A 19,367-nucleotide genomic window follows, 5' to 3' on the forward strand; every position below is an offset into this window, starting at 1 on the left:
AATTTTATGCCAGGGAAAGCTGAAGTGGCATTATCAGGCACAGCAGGGGAAAGGGGTCCACCCTGACGGGAGATCTCTACCGCCCTCTCTTCTTGTCTCTACCACGTCCCATCACAGCTCTGCCTTAGATGCTGGCATCTTTTCTGTTTATGACAGGATGTTCAGGCATCATACTGTTTGGAAATGTAGCTACAGTATATGATGTGGATACTGACTTCCTCTGAACACCCCAATATTCAGTTTCAGCCATTCATTGAAACATCACGGTTGCAAAAATTGCTTTATACTGGGGCTTCCATGGTAGCTCAACTGGTGAAGAATCTGCCTGCAGTGCAGAAGACTCTAGTTCAATTTCTGGGTCAGGAAGATGCGCTGGAGAAAGGATAGGCTACTCATTCCAGTATTCATGGGCTTCCCTGGTGGCTCAAATGGTAAAGAAATTCACATGCAATGCAGAAGACCTGCATTGGATCCCTGGGTTGGGAAGATCCCCTGGAGAAAGGGATGGCATTCCACTCCTGTATTCTTGCCTGGAGAATCCCCATGGACAGAGGAGCCTGGAGGGCTACAGTCCATGGGGCAGCAAAGAGTCGGCCACAACTAAGCACATACTTTATACTGACACTTAGCTAAAGCCAGAATAACCTAGTTCCTCCCTCTTACCACTCAGTTTTACCGGCAGGAAAGGCAAAGAAAGAAACACAGAAAAAATAAGCCAAGGTAGAGTGTGCTATGCTTGAATTACAAATAAAGTGCTTCAAGAATCCAGAAGAGAGTGGCTACGTGGCCCCAGAGTTGAAAGAACTTCCAGAGAAGTGGTTTCACTTTCCTCTGCTGAAGGAAGGGGATTTCAGGAAGAGGAATCACTACATTTGGAAGGACAGGTCTCTGAGAGTGCACGCATTTGAAGGAGAAAATCAATGCAGCCAGAACACAAAGATCATGGGGTGAGTGGGCACCAACAAGATATAAGGAAATCTAAATACACAAGGTCTTAGCTACCAAGCCCAAGATTTTTGCATTTGTTTTCACAAAGATTCTCTCTATGACCAAAGTCTAGCCAGCTCCTCTGAGGCTTCTTCTCAGGACTAGCTTCCAACTCTGGCCTATAAAAGACCTGAACAAACACCAACTAATTTCTAACAACTCAAGTCTGCATCCTGAGGATGACCCTGGAGTAAAGCCAAAGTGTTAAGTCGCTACATTGTGTCCGACTCTGCCACCCCATGGACTGCAGTCAGCCAAGCTCCTCTGTCCATGGAATTCTCCAGGCAAGAATAATGGAGTGGGTTGCTATTTCCTCCTCCAGGGGATCTTTCTGACCCAGGAATCGAACTCAAGTCTCTTGCACTACAGGCAGATTCTTTATCATTTGAGCCACCAGGGATGACCCTGGTTCCCCTTAAAAGGCTTGCCTGAGGAGACTCCAGGCTGCCAGGAGAATTTCCCATTTGTTCTAACCAACACCTGAAAATAAGGCCCTGACTCCAAGCCTCTGTGGAAAGGCAGGAGCTTTTGATAAGTGCCAGCTGGGAAACCCAGATGGGTTTCACGTGGACCAACCTTGACTTTTCACGTATTATGACTTTACTTCCCTGACTCTACTGAGTCTCTGCTGCTGCTACTAAGTCGCTTCAGTCGTGTCTGACTCTATGCGACCCCACGGACGGCAGCCCACCAGGCTCCCCCGTCCCTGGGATTCTGCAGACAAGAACACTGGAGTGGGTTGCCATTTCCTTCTCCAATGCATGAAAGTGAAAAGTGAAAGTGAAGTCACTCAGTCGTGTCCAACTCTTAGCGACCCCATGGACTGCAGCCCACCAGGCTCCTCCGTCCATGGGATTTTCCAGGCGAGAGTACTGGAGTGGGGTGCCATTGCCTTCTCCGTATGAGTCTCTGCTCACCCTTTATCTCTGCATTGTTCCTTTAAAACGTCCCCCATTGATTTGTTGCTTCAAAAAGAAATATAATTCATTTAACCATATTTTCACAGGTTTAAGCTATAGGGTAGAGGAGGGAAAGCACCAGAGGAAAGGTCTCTGAAAAGAGATTTGGGTATCAGAGGTTTTCAAAGCAATTGTAGAACACAAGGTTTGAATTAAAACAGCAGAAGTAAATAAATAAATAAATAAATAAAACAGCAGAAGTTACACCATATAAAGTTTGCTTGCCAAATAGTACGTATGGCATTTCCAAATGAAAACCAGGGTCATAAACCAAAGTCAACAACTTTGATCCTACTAAATCTTCTCAGTTTGAAGAGCTGAACACACACACACACACACACACACACACACACACAATGCTGTACTCTGCTGAAAAATGTGCATTTCCTTTTTGCATTTAAAATTCAGATTAAAAACTAGAGGAGTTAATCAATAAAGTTATGCTACTACCTGTAGTAGCTTTAGTTTGTAAATTTTTAACTGGAAACAAATCAGAAGACTAAATATTTCAATAGAGAATTTCTTTTTTTAATTTTTTATTTTATTTTTTAACTTTACAACATTGTATTGGTTTTGCCATATATCAACATGAATCCACCACAGGTATACACGTGTTCCCCATCCTGAACCCTCCTCCGTCCTCCCTCCCCATACCATCCCTCTGGGTCATCCCAGTGCACCAGCCCCAAGCATCCAGTATCGTTCATTGAACCTGGACTGGCGACTTGTTTCATATATGATATTACACATGTTTCAATGCCATTCTCCCAAATCATCCCACCCTCTCCCTCTCCCACAGAGTCCAAAAGACTGTTCTATACATCAGTGTCTCTTTTGCTGTCTCGTATACAGGGTTATTGTTACCATCTTTCTAAATTCCACATATATGCGTTAGTATACTGTATTGGTGTTTTTCTTTCTGGCTTACTTCACTCTTTATAATATGACATTACCTGGAATAATGTACAAGAACTGGCCAGGGATGTTTTAAGAGACTCATCTTATTTAGAAAAATAAGAGCAGATACTGAATATCTATCACAAATGCTTGGAACCAGAGTTGAAAAGAACGACACCTTCATCCTTAAAGTCCTTTGGAAAAAGGACATAGAATGTCTCCTATTCTCCCAGAATTAACTTAATATTATAGAATAAAGTAAAGAGAGCTGGAGAGAAACCAGAATACTTCTTTAAGATTATTCAGGAAAAGTCATTATGTCCTTATTCTGAATAGATAACAGTTAAGACACTGTTAATAAGTACAGAGTATTATACCCACACCATGAACACATTTCACTTAGTTACCAACACCAAGGGCTTACCTGGTGACTCAGATGGTAAAAAATCTGCCCGCAATGTAGGAGACCTGGGTTTGATCCCTGGGTTGGGAAGATCCCCTGGAAAAGGAAATGGCAACCCACTCCAATATTCTTGCCTGGAGAATTCCATGGACAGAGGAACCTGGTGGGCTACAGTTCATGGGGCCTCAAAGAGTTGGACATGACTGAGCGACTAACACACACACACGCCAACACCAAATATTAGATGCTGAAAATACAGTAGCACAATTCCCATCCTGGGGAGCTCCCCACCCTGTGCAGCCAACACTGCATCCTTCACAGAAGATGAGGAGGGGAGAAGCAAACGTTTTTCCTGCCAGTTTTGAAAAGTGACCCTACCCACCAGGCAAAACCCAAGGACAGAGCTGCACTGGGAGCTACAGGGCAAGCGTGAGAGGCAGGGTGGTCCCAGAAAAGCACTGGACCTGCCCTCCTGGGACAAAGAGGGACGGCCACTTGCTAACTGTGCATCCTTACTACAGTGACATTCTCTCTGGACCTCAGTTTCCCCATCTGTAAAACGGGTAACATAGGGAAATAGTACTCATCTTGCCAAACTGTTACAGTACTTAAGGCAAGAGGTAAAATAATTTCTCCAATCACCTTGTATTAGGGTGATCCTGAGTCTGCAGAGATTTCTAGTTTGGGCCATAATGTCACTTTTCTCTTCCAACTGGGAAATTCTTAATAGTTCCTTGTTATGTTGACCAATTTTTATATTCTGTATATATTGTATTTATATTGCACATGAGAATGTATTGAAAATGAACAAAATATATCTTATGAAAATATATCTTGGAAGTTAGCATATTGTGTAAGTTCTGATTTATCCAGCTCTGTTAGCAGTGGAAAATCAACAAAAGAACTCATGAAACTTTATTGAGACTGATCTAGGAGATAAATACATCTGACAACTCATAGAATACCAGGATCACTATACTTTTATTAATTGAAACATAATGTCTATATAACATGACATTCAATTCCCTCACCTTCCATCTAAATTCGCACACATCATATCCTGCAGAACTAATGGGATTTTAATACTATTTTTTAAGTTGTCACCTTTACAGTTGCAAAAAAAATGCTTCTTCATTTGCGTTTTATTACAGTACATGAAAAGGGCACATGGGAAGTGGATTCAACAAACATTTGTTACACCAAACAAGTTTTGTCTCAATCCTAGCTAGGAGACAAAATCATTGGAACAATACAGGCATTTGCAAAACCTCTTTAGTTTCTGTTGATTAGGCACTTGCAGAGGTGCTAAGAGGCTGCAGCAGGTGCCAACAGAGCACCTGTACTTGTGGGTCTTGAATAATGCCATTTGCTTAGGATTTCCATTATCTCAGATGGTAAAGAATATGCCTGCAATACAGGAGACCTGGGTTCAATACCTGGATTGGGAAGATCCCCTAGAGAAGAGAAAGCGTACCCACTCCAGTATTCTGGCCTGGAGAATTCCATGGACTGTATAGTCCATGGGGTCACAAAGAGTCAGACATGACTGAGCGACTTTCACTTTTCACTTTCACAAATACAAGAAGTTGGTTTCCAACTTACATTAGGATTAACGTAAGTTAATGGGTCTTAAATTATGAAATATATCAAAAGAGCCTAAAAGAAATCAGACCAAAAGAGAGTGAACATGTCAGTACTTTTCTATTATTATTTTCATTATTATTAATGACCCCCCCTTGTGTATATTCTAGATGTATTCTAGGATATTGATGATCCTTGACCTTGGGTGCCACACCATCTTGTAATTATTGTGTCAGAAGAATTGATAGCTTCTAGAAAGTAACAGCAAGGCTGAAATTAACTCCCAGCCAGTATGCTGTTGACAGCAGCTGATGGATGAGAGTTCAGGAAAGATGTGGTTGCAAAGAAAATCACAAGTTCCTGCCCGCTGAATCTCCAAAATCAACTTAACGTGACTCAGATGAACATCTTTGCTTTTGCCCCATCATCATGAATTCTGGTGGTAGAACGAAATGGAGGCCTTTCTTTTTCTTCTATTGACCACCAAACCCGAGGATACTGATCCATGGATTCCCCTGTTAAGTGGAAAGCAATCCTTTGACTGGAGTTTTCTTTTATAGCCAGTTGGGGCTTCAGAAGGCTCTGATTTCTGGTTTGGTCAACATGATCTGAACGTAGGTGAGAAACACAGAAGTTCAGCTAATTATAAAATAATAATTTAGAAAAAGAAAATAGAGGCCATGAAAAAGATGTTCTTAACACAGAGGGATTTTTTTTTTTTTAAGTCAAGAAGACAAATAATTCCTGGAAGAGTGATTCCTCTGTATAGCAATTAACTTTAACCTTTGGTTTGAGTGCCATGTTCCACTGAGGGCTCTTTTAAATGCAACCACTACCACCCTGAGTCCTTGGATAGAAATCATGAACTCTGGTCTCAGTGCTTGGGTTGGCACTCCATTCCCATCTGTGATGGCAGTTCTTGGCTGGGTCTCACCTCTTTTACAAAAACAAAGACCCCAGGGAGATTTCTGGAGAACTCGGATATGACTCTTGCAAAGGGCACTGTGCTATAAGCACTGGCCAGGAAACTGCAGGAATTAGCCAGGAATCCTCAACCACATAATTATGAAGATGATTATGACCTCTCAGTAGACCATGTATTTCTTCTTTGGAGAGACCCTCTGAAACTGTGAAGGCAGGGAAGATGCGCAGAACAGGTAAGGTTTATTTCATCAATGCACATTTCCTCCAGAGAACTGGGGGAGGGAGGACGGAAGAGAGAAGAGGAAGAAAAGTTTTCAATTAGCAAGGTCACCCATTGGCAACCCTCTATGAAAATTATCTTACAGTTTAGTCACTTGGCTTCTATTTCTTTTTTATTGAGACATAATTGACAGAGAGCATTATATTAATTTCAGGGGTCATGGCTTCTTGATGAAGTATTAGATGTGATTGCCAGCCACTAAAAGAGAAAGCCGTGTTGCAAGCCAGACACAACAGAAGAATTAAAAGATGAGAATCAATGCATTTCAAGGGCTGCTGCTCCCTGAAGTGCCCTGACCCTATTTCCCACAGGGAATCATCTTCATCCTCACTCTCAACGTTGGTTCCTCCTTGTGCAGTGAGGTCAGAATCACAGACTGGAGAGGAACTTTGAAGTCCTTATCTGGGAGCCTAGATCCCATCCAGATAGTGTTTGGGGAATACAAGAAAGGAACTGAGGGCAGTTTTAAAGCTAAAGCGAAAAAACAGCAATGACAGAGGGGGTCAACAGGACCTTCCAATGAGGTTAGCTCCTTTCCTACCCGACCCCCAGCCTAGACCCACGCTTAAGAGCTTCTCCATGTTCTATTCTTGATCCTAATTTTTTCTACCATATTATCAGCAACCTCAGCAAATCCCCTTCTCCCCTATTCCCTTTATTATTTATCTCTTTTCTCTTTAAATGGATTTTTTTCACCCTTTTTAAGCCGCTCTAAACCTATTTTCTAAGAAGTAGGAGTAGATAAACACACACATAAATAAACCATCAAGGGTGACCATCATCTCAACCACTCTCCTGGGTTTAACTTTCTGTGAAGAGCATCCCCGAACCTGAGTCTTTGGTCCTGGGACTTTGTCCCACAGCCCAGGTCCACTGGCTTGGTCTCTAATGAACATCTCCACCTGACTCCCCTGAGAGCAACTCACATGCAGGGCCCAGAGCCAGTCTCCACCTGCCCACCCAAGTCTGTTCCCACCCGGCTGACACCATGATGACTGCTGTTCACCTGCTCGGCCTCACAAAGACCCCAAGTCACCTGCGCTCCTTCAGCCTCTCCTGCCCTAAATATCCACACATTTGTGCAATACCATCACCCTGTTGCTGCTGCAGCTCAAAAATCCATCCCTTTCTCTCTCTTTGTGCAAGCCACCCCTTAATCTCAAAACTCCTACCTTGCTCTTGGGTACTTCCCAGCCAGTAGTCTTTTCCTGCCTCCAACCCTGCCCTATTGGGTTGACCATTTATCATTCAAACCAGGACACTCTGAAGAGTCAAAGGGGACACTACCTCAGGACAACAGGCATAATCCAGGTCTATCCTGGATATATGCTCACACTGATCCCAGGCCTTCTGACAGACTGACCCGCTCTCTAAGGCTGAGCTCTGATACTGTGCAACCCTGAGTGAAAACCTTCTCAAAGCTTCTCAAATTCCATACAGCTTATACAAAAGATTCAGAGTTTAACACAGCATTCAAGAACACAGCACTCAAGGCTCTGGCCCCAGCCATTCCCCACATGCTCGCTTGCTCTCTCTCTCCTTCCTCACCCTCCACTCCAGCCAAACTCTCCCCTCCCCAGCCCCAATGTTTGTCTTTGTCTTCACCTGTAATATCTTAAACTCCCAACTACTACCAGTGGCCTGAAATCCATTATCTTATCTCACTTTTCAGATTCGCTTTAAAGGCCACCTCCCCTGAGAAGCGATCCATCCCTACTATCAACCTGGCAGGTTCTAGATTCCAACAGCCTGGGTTAAGATCACAGCTCTCTCACTGACAAGAGGAGTGCCATTCGACAGCTTACCTCTTCCTTAGTTGCCTCATTTGTAAAAGCCTTACAGAGTTTCTGTGAGGATTATCTGTGTAAATACGAAAAAGTGCCTAGAACAGTGCCTGGCCCACAGAACATCTATGTGTGTGGGTCATCAGGATTACCTTCTAATATAGCGCTCTTGCCCATACACACTCAAAGTCCTGCTCCCCACTCTCCACCCCACCTCACCCCCACTCCCCCCAGGCCCCATGTAGGATCTTAGTTCCCCAACCAGGGATCAAACACCTGCCCACCCCAGTAGAAGCAGAGTCTTAACCACTGGATCCTGAAGTCCCCAAAGCCTTGCTTTTTTTATAAAACTCCCATAGAACCCTCATCCTATTTGACTTTGGGCTCCAGTGTTTCCCAGGATGAAATAATAGAGAGTTTTATTAAGAGTAAACAAAACCAATAAAAAGAGTAGTTCACTGGTCCACCCCGCCTGATGTGAAGTCCCTCCAGGCAAGTCATAGCACTTCCAAGCTGTAGCCAGGATTTCAGAGGAAGGGTCCCCTCATCCACTTTACAGTACTGGGGGAGGGGCAGCAGGTAAATAACCCTCAGTGACATGCACCCCGGGAGTGTTAGGAAGCCAGCAGGCACAGACCAGAGATCTGAGACAGTAACGACAAAGCAGAAGGACAGTGAGGCGGGTGGGGAATGTGAAGAGGGGACAGGGAACCCCTCCTCACGAGGACAGAGCTGTCTGAAGGTCCTGAAGACTGAATCGACCCACCCTGGCCAGGCACCACAGTACCCATTGGCGTGAATTATTCTACAACAAGAGGTCTTAGTAAGGAACACGGAACTAATAAGCCACCAGTAACTGGAAGAGTTTGGAAAAGGTCAAAGGGAGACACCACGTGTCTAACCACCTCCCAGAATCCTTCTCGCTGGCACCCATTTGGCTGAGCAACAAGTCCACCACCAGGAAGGAGTCTGTGTCAGAATGATCGGCCAAAGACAACCCAGAAACTAATGCCATCACCATAAAACCCGAGACTGCGAGCCATGCGGCAGAGCCGTTCTCCTGGGTTCCCTTACCCTACTGCTCTCCACCCGGGTGTCCCTTACCAATGAAATCTCTTGCTTTGTCAGCACATGTGTCTCCTTGGACAATCCACTTCCAAGTGTTAGACAAGAGCCCACTCTCAGGTCCTGAAAGGGGTCCCCCTTCCTGCAACAGCAGGAAGGACCGCATTCATGCTCAAGGATCTGAAAGGGGGCCAGTGTCCCCCCGAGCAAAGGGCAGTGTGGAGGGAGGGGAAGCCAGTGCACTGGGCGTGGGCTGGGCTGGGGGGTACAGAACACACAGGCCGAGCCTTGTGGGCCATGGCACAGAGCTCCTACTTCTTCCTGAGAGCCGTGGCAAGGCCCTTCGGGGCTCTGAGAGGGAAGGGTAACACACTTGTCTCTCGAGATGATCCCTCTGGCAACAATGTGGAGGGTCTGTGCTACTCTGGGAAATGCGGTTAAATAAAAGGACTCCAGTCCCTTTCTTGTGGGACTTCTCAAAGGCTGCAGAAACAGATGTGTTGTGAATCTTTAGGGAGAGGGAAAAGTTAGGATGCAGATTTTCACCGTGTTTGACTATGGAACTCTTGATTTTTTTTCCTTTGAGCCATGTATCCCCTTCTAAAAGATTATTCCCTGGAACAGCAGTTTGGGAAACACTAGAAAAGATCTGCACTCTCATTGTTGAGTTGCTCAGTCATGTCTGACTCTTTGTGACCCCACAGACTATAGCCCTCCAGGCTCCTCTGTCTGTAGGATTTCCCAGGCAAGAATACTGGAGCGGGTTGCCATGCCCTCCTCCAGAGAAGATCTGTGCTACTCAGATGTTAATGTATGTGAAACATATCCCTGAAGGAACACAGTCTCCTGCCGGATGGGCTGACCTACTGAATTTTCCCACAGAACTTCACAGGCTGCCTCCCTCGGAGCAATGGAAATGACTGTCTGTCCTATTGCAGTATTACTACTATTCACTATTTATCGGGAATTTGCCATGGGTGCCTGACACAAAGTACTTCACATATTTTATCTTTTTCCCTGTAAGTTTCCTCTGAATTTAGTGGATCATTAGCAGGTAAAAATAAATTTTCATGTAGTTTTAGCAAAGACAGAGTGAAGCCATCCAACATAAATCTTAAATTCTTAGCAATTAATTTCACTAGTGTTATTTTCTGTTCCTGTTTACTTTTCTTAAAAAGGTGGGGGATATATTTCTTTAAAAATGAGAGGTGCATTTAAAATCCATCAGCAAAAGCTCTATGTGTCATTCTCTGCCCCTGTCAGGAGTGGCCTTTTGGTGATGCTGTAATTAAAATTATGACAAACTTACAGGGCTAATTTTAGAAAGTATTTTTTTTTTCTCAAAGCAGAAGGAATGAAATGACTGCTTGCTCACAGATGATGTGTGTTGTGCATGCTAAGTGGCTTCAGTCATGTCTGACTCTGCGACCCTACGAACTGCAGCCTGCCAGGCCCTTCTGTCCATGGAATTCTCCAGGCAAGAATACTTGAGCGAGTTGCCATGCCCTCCTCCAGATCTTCCCGACTCAGGGATCGAACTTGCATCTCTTAAGTCTCCTGCACTGGCAGGCATGTTCTTTACCACTAGTGCCCACTGGGAAGCCCTGCTGCTGCTGCTGCTAAGTCGCTTCAGTCGTGTCCAACTCTTAGCAACCCCATGGACTGCAGCCCACCAGGCTCCTCCATCCATGGGATTCTCCAGGCAAGAATACTTGAGTGAGTTGCCATGCCCTCCTCCAGATCTTCCCGACCCAGGAATCGAACTTGCATCTCTTAAGTTTCCTGCACTGGCAGGTATGTTCCTTACCACTAGTGCCCCCTGGGAAGCCCTGCTGCTGCTATAACTATGATCAACTTGAATGCCTAATTTTAGAAAGTGGTTTTTTTCCCTCAAAGCAGGGATGAAATGACAGCTTGCTCACAGATGAGATAATTCAGTATTCAAAGGACTCTTACTGGAGAGACAGGAGCCAGAAGATTTAATGATCAAGTACTAAAATCCCTTTTGGCCACCTGCCCAGCTTCCCAGCTGCAGTGTCAGGCAAGCTCACTCCCAAAGGCCCGCCTTGGGAGGAGGGGGACTCTTCGGGACAACCCCCGGGCCTGCAGTAATACCATCTGCCTTCAGGAGTCAGACACACTCTATACAATACAAAGGAACCCCAGAAAAGCACTGTGGATAATTTAATCCCTGAATCTGGCCCACAAGAGGTCTCCTGAGAAACAAAGGAAGATGGAACCTGGGTTTCCTGCATTGCAGGAAGATTCTTTACTGTCTGAGCCACCAGGGAAGCCCTTCAAAGGACGATGGAGCTTGTTCCAAATAAAGGGATGTTTCCACCTTCATGTATATGTGAGTTTGCATAGCTTACTAAACACTATTAATGATGATTGTGGGGGGAGGGCTCGGGCAGTGGAGAAGTGACACCACTCCCATCTGTTTGGAATTAATTTTAAAATAGGGATAGTTGAGGTCACACTCACAGTTTTTATGACTGATAACAGCTGGATGGGAGAACGTCACCACATTGGTCGTTTAGTCACTAAGTCGTGTCTGACACGTGCAACCTCACTACAGGCAGATTCTTTACCGACTAAGCCATCAGGGAACCTCTGTGACCACGTTAGGATTCCTGAATATCCCCCTCCGTAAAAAAGAATTTACCCCCCTCCAAAATAAAAACTGTATGGCTCCCTTGTACAAGGCAGAATCTGCCTGGGTAAGCTCTAAGTATCATGAAGAGCTAATGAACAAATCCTCTCTCTGCAGAGAAGCTGACAAAAGGGAGAGCAGTGTGCCCCTTCCTTCTCCCCAGGCGCAGTCAGGATGCCAGGCCCCCTATTCTAGGAGGAAGGGAGTGCAGGGACAGACAGGAACTGGAAGGTTTCTTCCCGGTCTTTCTATTTCCGAGGACTGGAGTGAAAATCCCAGCCCTTCTACCAAAACGTGAAGGGGTGATGAATACATCTGCCACAGATGTCATCATCATTATTATAACCACAGCCGTAAGGGCAAAGCCCTCACACAGACCATGCCCAAACCCCCACCAACCCTGCGAGGGCAGCACCGTCACCCCTCCTTCACAAATGAGAAAAGAGAGACCTTGTGAGGTTTACTGACTTGCTCACATTTACCCAGTTAATAAGCCAGCATTCCAACTCAACTTGACCCTTAAAACATCTCAACCACTTTGCTGTGCTGCCTTAAAATGGTACCAGTATGTAACCCCAAAGGTCTGATCTCCATAAGAATTAGTTTTAAAAGAAGCACTTTTTTGTCTACAATTATAGGCTTTAAGATAAAGTTATCTACATGTTAGTGCTTCTGATTTCCAGGGACCAGGAAAGCCGTTCAGTGGCTTGGTCCTGCACTAGGAGATGTTTCTAAGCTGTCTAGACAGTGTCCAGCTGTGACCACTGGCAGCGGAATACAACACTGCTGGATACCTTGCTGTGCCAGCTGTACCCACCCACCATTGATGTGATCTTCAGAGTTGGAAAAAGAACCAAGGGCTGGAGACATTACTTGCAGGAGCCTGATATAAATCCTTTATTTGCTACATCTGGAATGTCTCAGGCAAATACAATGAGAAGCCCACAAAGCAAGAGTCAATGATGGTTCTCAGCCCCTGTTCCTTTCTTGGGCTCTCCTCTTGCATGATTTTGGGGGACCAATTCCAACTCTATCACATTAAGCAAGAGGTGCATCCACAGGTATAGGAGGCAGCCTCTGAGGTGAACCTAAGGATCCTCACCTCCTGGTATCCATGCCCAGTGTAATTCCCTCCTCTTTAATGTGGGCTGGATCCAGTAATTTTCACTTTTAAGAATAGAACACAGCAAAAGTGATGAGTCACGCCCAAGAAGGTGAAAGCCACTCAGTCATGTCTGCCTCTTTGTGACCCCATGGACTATACAGTCCATGGAATTCTCCAGGCCAGAATACTAGAGTGGGTAGCCTTTCCCTTCTCCAGGGGATCTTCCCAACCCAGGGATTGAACCCAGGTCTCCTCCATTGCAGGCGGAGTCTTTACCAGCTGAGCCACCAGGGAAGCCCAAGAATACTGGAGTGGGTAACCTATCCCTTCTCCAGAGCATGTTCCTGACTCAGGAATCAAACTGGGGTCTCCTGCATTGCAGGCAGATTCTTTACCAGCTGAGCTACCAAGACTAGGTTATAAAAAGACTGCCTTCTGTCTTGGATACTCACCTTCTACTGTCTCAATGGCTCTAAGTGAAGTCAGCTGCCGTGTTATGAGCTGCCCTGTGGAAAAGTCTGTTTAACAGGTGGTGATGTCTCCAGTCAACAGCAAGTAAGGAATGGAGGCCACCAACAGCCATGAGTGAGCATGGAAGCTGAGCCTCTTCCAATGGAACTCAGAGATGATACAGCCATACCAAACCCTGACTGCAGACTCATGATAGGTCCGAGTCAGAGGCTCCCAGCTAAACCTAAGTTTCTGACCTGCAGAAACCATGAAGTGATAAACATTTGTTGTTTTAAGTCACTAATTTATGGGATAATGTTCTGCCACAACAAATAACAAACACAATAGGAGACAAATCCATAGATGAGCACCAAATGCTGACCTCAAATTATCCCAGCAGATTTTCCTTTTAGTGTTCTTGTTCTTGTAATTATCTGTGGTGAAACAGTGGAATTTTGTAGGTCCCTGATATGATGGTGAGTAAGGCTTTCTGAGCAGAGCACTTGAGATTTTAAGTATAAGGAGCTCTCCATTCACTGCCCTTAATGTCCAGGACCTGCTTCTTCAAGAGAAGCAGGTTAATGTCTTACTCCATCAACTGCATATCTGAAGACCTCCTTTTGTGTGTTTGTGCTCTTATTTAAATCTGTAGATCCATACAGAAACATATATGCAATGTATTTTCCTTATATATTAACACAAACTGTCAGCTCAAAATGATAAGAATAAACAAACAGAAATGCATTAAAACATACTGTATACTTAATAAAGATGTGTTTCTATTCACAGACCACAGAGTTATTGTGCTAAATGGTAAGTGCTCTAGCAGAAAAGGAATAAAAACTGGCATTGCTTCACCAAATAGCACTGGAGCCGATTTGCAGCACATGTAACAATTTATCTCTTGACAGAATATGAAAGCAAAAATCACTGAGTTATTTCATCATTAAACAGTTAATCATTAAGCGTCATTTCCAACATCTGTCACTTTCGCATTATAATCGCCTCTCTATGAATTTTATTTTTTTCACATAAAGAAATACTCTTTGCAGATGAATACTCCCTCTCTCTCTCACATTTATTCAAACTCCACTCTCATATTCTGAAAAGTTTATGACTATATTTGGCACTGGAAAAGAGATAATAAGGATCCTCTGTAAATTAACCCCACTGTAAAAAGGCAATTAACCAGAAGGATGACCAGCACTATGAATATAGTATATTCCTTTTCTTACACACACACACACACAAACTCTCTCTCTCTCTCACTCTCAATCCCTTCCCCCAAAGGAACTGTATTTTTCCCAATTACTATTTGAACAGTGGTAAGGATTTGACTCTCAGGGCATGGCTGATTATTATGGTGATACTTAAGGCCTCCTAAATGCAAATGATTTTCCAAAGCTGGACAGACTGTAATGCCAAGAGCAGCACATTAACTTCCCCAGAGGAGAAAGCAGGTATAATACCAGACTCATAAGGCAAATGAAGCACTGACTTTCATGCTTTAGGGATCACATTTGCACATTCCAGAAACAAGCTCTCTGTACAAAACCATGGCCAGATTGACCCTTTCCTCACAATGCTTCCACGTGGTGCAATTTTAGTCTCATTAGAGTCATCTATGCAAATGAGATGGAAAAACAGACAGCCAGGTGACCATTAACAAGGAGGCAATGCAGTGCAGACGCACGCTGCCCTTGCTCATGCACAGCTGCTAAACGAGGGGTTGGGACCAACTGATCTACAAGGCTTTGTCAGCTCTGCAGTTCCTCGGGTGCATACCAAGAACGACAAAACAGCAAAGCCTGGCCGCCTCCAAGAGGGCTTTGTAACACAACAGAACTGAAGCCCGTCACTCTTAGGCTTGCCTTGTCCACTTTGCTGCAGGCTCAAACGGCTTACCAAAACCTTGAACCCAGCCTCTGCATTCAAGGCACAAGACCTGGGGTCAAGAAGCCCATGAAGTCAGAGGTTGCACCTTACAAGGGCCCTAGTTGGATTGTCCCAAAGTCTCCATAGAAACTCCTGGTTCTGTCGTGATCTTCTGCAACAGTTCTTGAACAGAATACAATTCCTGGAAAAGTCAAGCGTAAGATTATCATCACAGTGATGTGGTTGAATCCTATCACTCCACATCCAGCTCCATTGGGAGCGTTGTGGATAAAGGCCCAGAGCCCAGGACCACATGCAAAAGAGCAAAATGGTTCAAGAGCCCTAGAGTCAGAGAATCTGGATTCAAATACAAATCCACTCTGCTGTGTGAAACCTCAGGAAAGTAGCTTAACTTCTCTAGTCTTTGGTTACCCTCAGTAAAATGTGGACCCCAAGAGCGCTTAATTCATAGGGTTTATAGAGAATTGACGGAGAAGGCCATGGCACCCCACTCCAGTACTCTTGCCTGGAAAATCCCATGGATGGAGGAGCCTGATGGGCTGCAGTCTATGGGGTCGCAAAGAGTCGGACACGACTGAGCGACTTCACTTTCACTTTTCACTTTCACGCATTGGAGAAGGAAATGGCAACCCACTCCAGCGTTCTTGCCTGGAGAATCCCAGGGACGGGGGAGCTTGGTGGGCTGCTGTCTATGGGGTCGCACAGAGTCGGACACGACTGAAGCGACTTAGCAGCAGCAGCAGCATAGAGAATTGATTGAGATAATCCTTGTACAATGCTCAGCAATGTGTTCAGGACAAAATAAGTGTTGGACAAATGTTTACTAAGGAAAAGAGGCCCACCTAGAAATTATCTTTGCTTTCTGATGACAGAGATTACCTTTAACTGAAGAGAGAAGAAATACCCCCGTGTAACAAGGTTCCTAAAAGAAACCTTTTCTCAGTGACTCCCCTGGAATCAGGCGTGTTAAGGATCACCCTGACTGCAAGAACAACAGCAAATTATAGTTGAAGGTTAGCCTCTAGGACTGACTCCCAAACAAGAAAAGAACAAAGACCCCAACCTGCAAACTCTAGCACTGCGTCAGGCAAGGAAAGCATACGTCCTTGGAGAAAAGAGAACCAGAGCGGTCCTGGGTACACAGGATGGTGGGTGGAGCTGGGAGTTTGATACCACAGTGTCATTGAACTTCTCTCTCCTCCCAGCTCAGCCAGATTTTATATCAGGCATTAATTGTGGGTAAAACACAAAGATCATAACTTCAGGAGCACAGGATGAAATTAACAGTGTGTGACCAAGTTTGGAACCTTATGAAGAAACATTTCAATACTTTTCCAATGAAAGCCCTTACACCTGCTAACTTGGGAGACAACCACTGGAATAGAGAGCAGTCAGGACCAAGCTGAGACAACCAAGCCATCCAGGGTGACGTCAAGAGGGACAACAGCATGGCCCCATAATTAGGGGAAAAAGAGCAGGGAAACTGCAGTGGAAGAGACAGGAAAGACTGAGGAGGGAGAGCTCTGCAGGTAGAAGGTGACAATGGTAATGTTCAGCGAAAACTAAATTTGACTTTCACAACAAACTATGAGTTAGAGCTGCTATTTTTCCATTTTGTAGATGTGAAATCAGGGATTCATGGCAAAAAATGTCTAAAGTTACATCACTAGAAAACAGAAAGCCTGGAGATTAAATCTAGCTCATGCCACTTGTATCATTTGCAAGTGATGAGCAGATGGAATCTAACTACCATGGGTCTACAAAGATGCAGTGGTATCATTGTCTCCATTATTTTTATCACTAATGTTACATCATAAGATTCTTTAGATGAACAAAATATGTGTGAACTTTGCCTTCCAGGAGCACATCATTTAACAAATACATTCAAAAATAACTCTCTCCTGGGACCTGAATGAGGTTGGTCTGAGCCACCTTCCATGGTTTAACGCCAGGTCCCAAGATTTCTGCCACTTCCGCTGAGTCCTTAGTATGGCTATGTCTAGCTCTAGGCTCTTCCTTTGCCATCTATGCTGGCTCAGTTTGGTACTGCCGCAAACTCAGCCCCTTCTGGTATCTCCACAAACACATGTACACACTCTCATACATGCAGGACCTCACACCAAAAAGATTTCTGGCTATGGCAGAATTTACAGAAGAGAGGTTAACATCTTCTGGTTTATTTCACTTCAAACTAAACTGTAGGTTAGAAATTAGGTTTCTCTGTTCTTGAGATACCTTTTAGCCAACCAAGCATCCAGGAACTTCAACTAAGCCACTTCACCCCCGAGTAAACAAACCTAGCCACAGCACAAGTCTGCTGGGGTTCTTTATAACTGCACAAAAAACCTTGCATTTTCTGTCCTCTCTCCTTTCATTTTTCTCCTCAAAAGCTCACAAATATTCATCTCATTGTGTCCTTCAAAAGAGTGTAACCATCACCTTTCTTCTCTTGGTTCCTGCTGAAGCCAGAGCCATTTTTTCCCCACGTGTACCTTATCAATATATCAATGTGTTTACTTCTATGAGGGTTATTTCTGTGCCAACTGTTAAAGTAATCCACTAAATACCTTGCTACAACTGTATTATTACAAGCTTGATCCGATAAGCCCAAGAAGATAAAATAAATTTTCAGGTAGAAAGAACAGAATTACTTCCAGTTATAGATACTGATGAAATCTTAAGTGAGAAGGTTGATATAAGAAGGCCATTCCAGGCAAAGAGGACATCATGGGCAAAGATGAGCTACTGGCATCTGTCAGGGAAAAGTGCTTCTTTCAGTACTCAGACCTACAGGGATAGAAATGAAGAAAAAAAGATTGGGAAAGCACACTGGAGACCGGATGTTCAGGTTGGAAGAGACCTCCATTCCATTCTATAGGAAATGGGAAGCTATTTTTGAACAGGAAATTATTTTACCACCTCAGTGTAGAGACAAGAAATATAGGAGATCATTTATCAGCACAGAAATAACTCTCCACAATAGCAAGAAATGTGTATTCTGAACAAAGGAAGACCATGGGGTTCAGGTTCAAGATTTCTCCAGACCATTTCCTTGACCCTTTAAGAAGCTCCTTAACAGCTTCTGAGACCAGAAGATGGGAAGCAAGGGGGAAGGAGGATGGCTCTCTTATGTCTGCTATGCTGTCAATAATTTTGATTCTCTACTAATTAAGATTTTGCAGTGGATAGTTTTCCACTGTTTTCAAGTAGAATAGGGTATGTCCACCCAGTGACACTCCTGTGAACAGACTTGACCAAGAACAGCCAATTGTGAAGGTGTCTTAAGAAATAATATTTAGGGAGGGAGGGCAGTCTAGCTATTTGTATACAGACTATTTGTACTTTGGAGATGGATAGGCTGGGTATTAAACCTGGTTCTGCTATTTATTAATACTAGCTGTGTGACCTCGAGCAAGTCAATTAACCTCTGTGAGGACCAAACAAAATACAACTGCAGCCCAAATTAAGTGTGAGTAGATGGAATCTAATATACCTAAAATGTGTCTGGAAAACAAAGAGATGATGTATGGAAAAATATCAGGCACACAGTAAATATTCAAAAAATAAAAGTTATCATCTTTTTTTTATTTTTTAACTTTACAATATTGTATTGGTTTTGCCATATATCAACATGAATCCACCACAGGCATACATGTCTTTCCCATCCTGAACCCTCCTCCCTCCTCCCTCCCCATACCATCCCTCTGGATCGTCCCAGTGCACCAGCCCCAAGCATCCAGTATCGTACATCGAACCTGGACTGGCGACTTGTTTCATATATGATATTATACATGTTTCAATGCCATTCTCCCAAATCATCCCACCCTCTCCCTCTCCCACAGAGTCCAAAAGACTGTTCTATATACATCTTCTTCTCCTTACTCCAAGACACTGGGGAGTGAAGTGCCACATCTGGCTCTCCCCTAGTGCCCTCTCCTGGGCATGGGATCCTTACACAAACCACCACAGGGTGCTGCCTCCTCCTGGCCCTGTCAGTGAAGACAGATGGCCAACCCCACACCTGCTGAACTTGCCCTGGCAGCAGGAACCCTTCTGTCCGGTCACCACTTCATGCCCATGACCTTCGTCTACTCACCCTGTTCAGACTCAACCGCAAGTTTTACTGAAAAGGCCTCTACCTCCTCTCTGCTTAGCCAAATCCCAATTCTGCTGCAAACAGGAACAGGGCCAGATGCTGGAAAGAAGAATACGATAAAAAAGGACCCAGGCCTGCCCTCAAGGGGCCCACAAATTTGCAATGACTATGTCTTATTCATCTTTTTGCTTCTAAATCATGATGCAAGAACTCTATGAGTGTTGTTAATACTATTGTTGTTATTATTTAAAGGCTTGTTAAATGAAACTAGTAAATTAGTATGTTAA

At 44.3% G+C, this 19,367-nt stretch overlaps 1 protein-coding gene across 2 annotated transcripts in view; it reads right to left on the reverse strand.

Moving 5' to 3' along the window:
* LOC147371400 (uncharacterized) overlaps nucleotides 1-19,367 on the reverse strand; it is a 60,909-nt gene that overhangs the window by 20,268 nt on the left and 21,274 nt on the right. The gene's annotated exons all lie outside the window — the stretch shown is intronic.

The sequence above is a fragment of the Bos grunniens genome, chromosome 5, assembly GCF_055505025.1.
Source record: "Bos grunniens cultivar Pamir isolate PY7600 chromosome 5, Bosgru_T2T1.0, whole genome shotgun sequence".
NCBI lineage: Eukaryota > Metazoa > Chordata > Mammalia > Artiodactyla > Bovidae > Bos > Bos grunniens.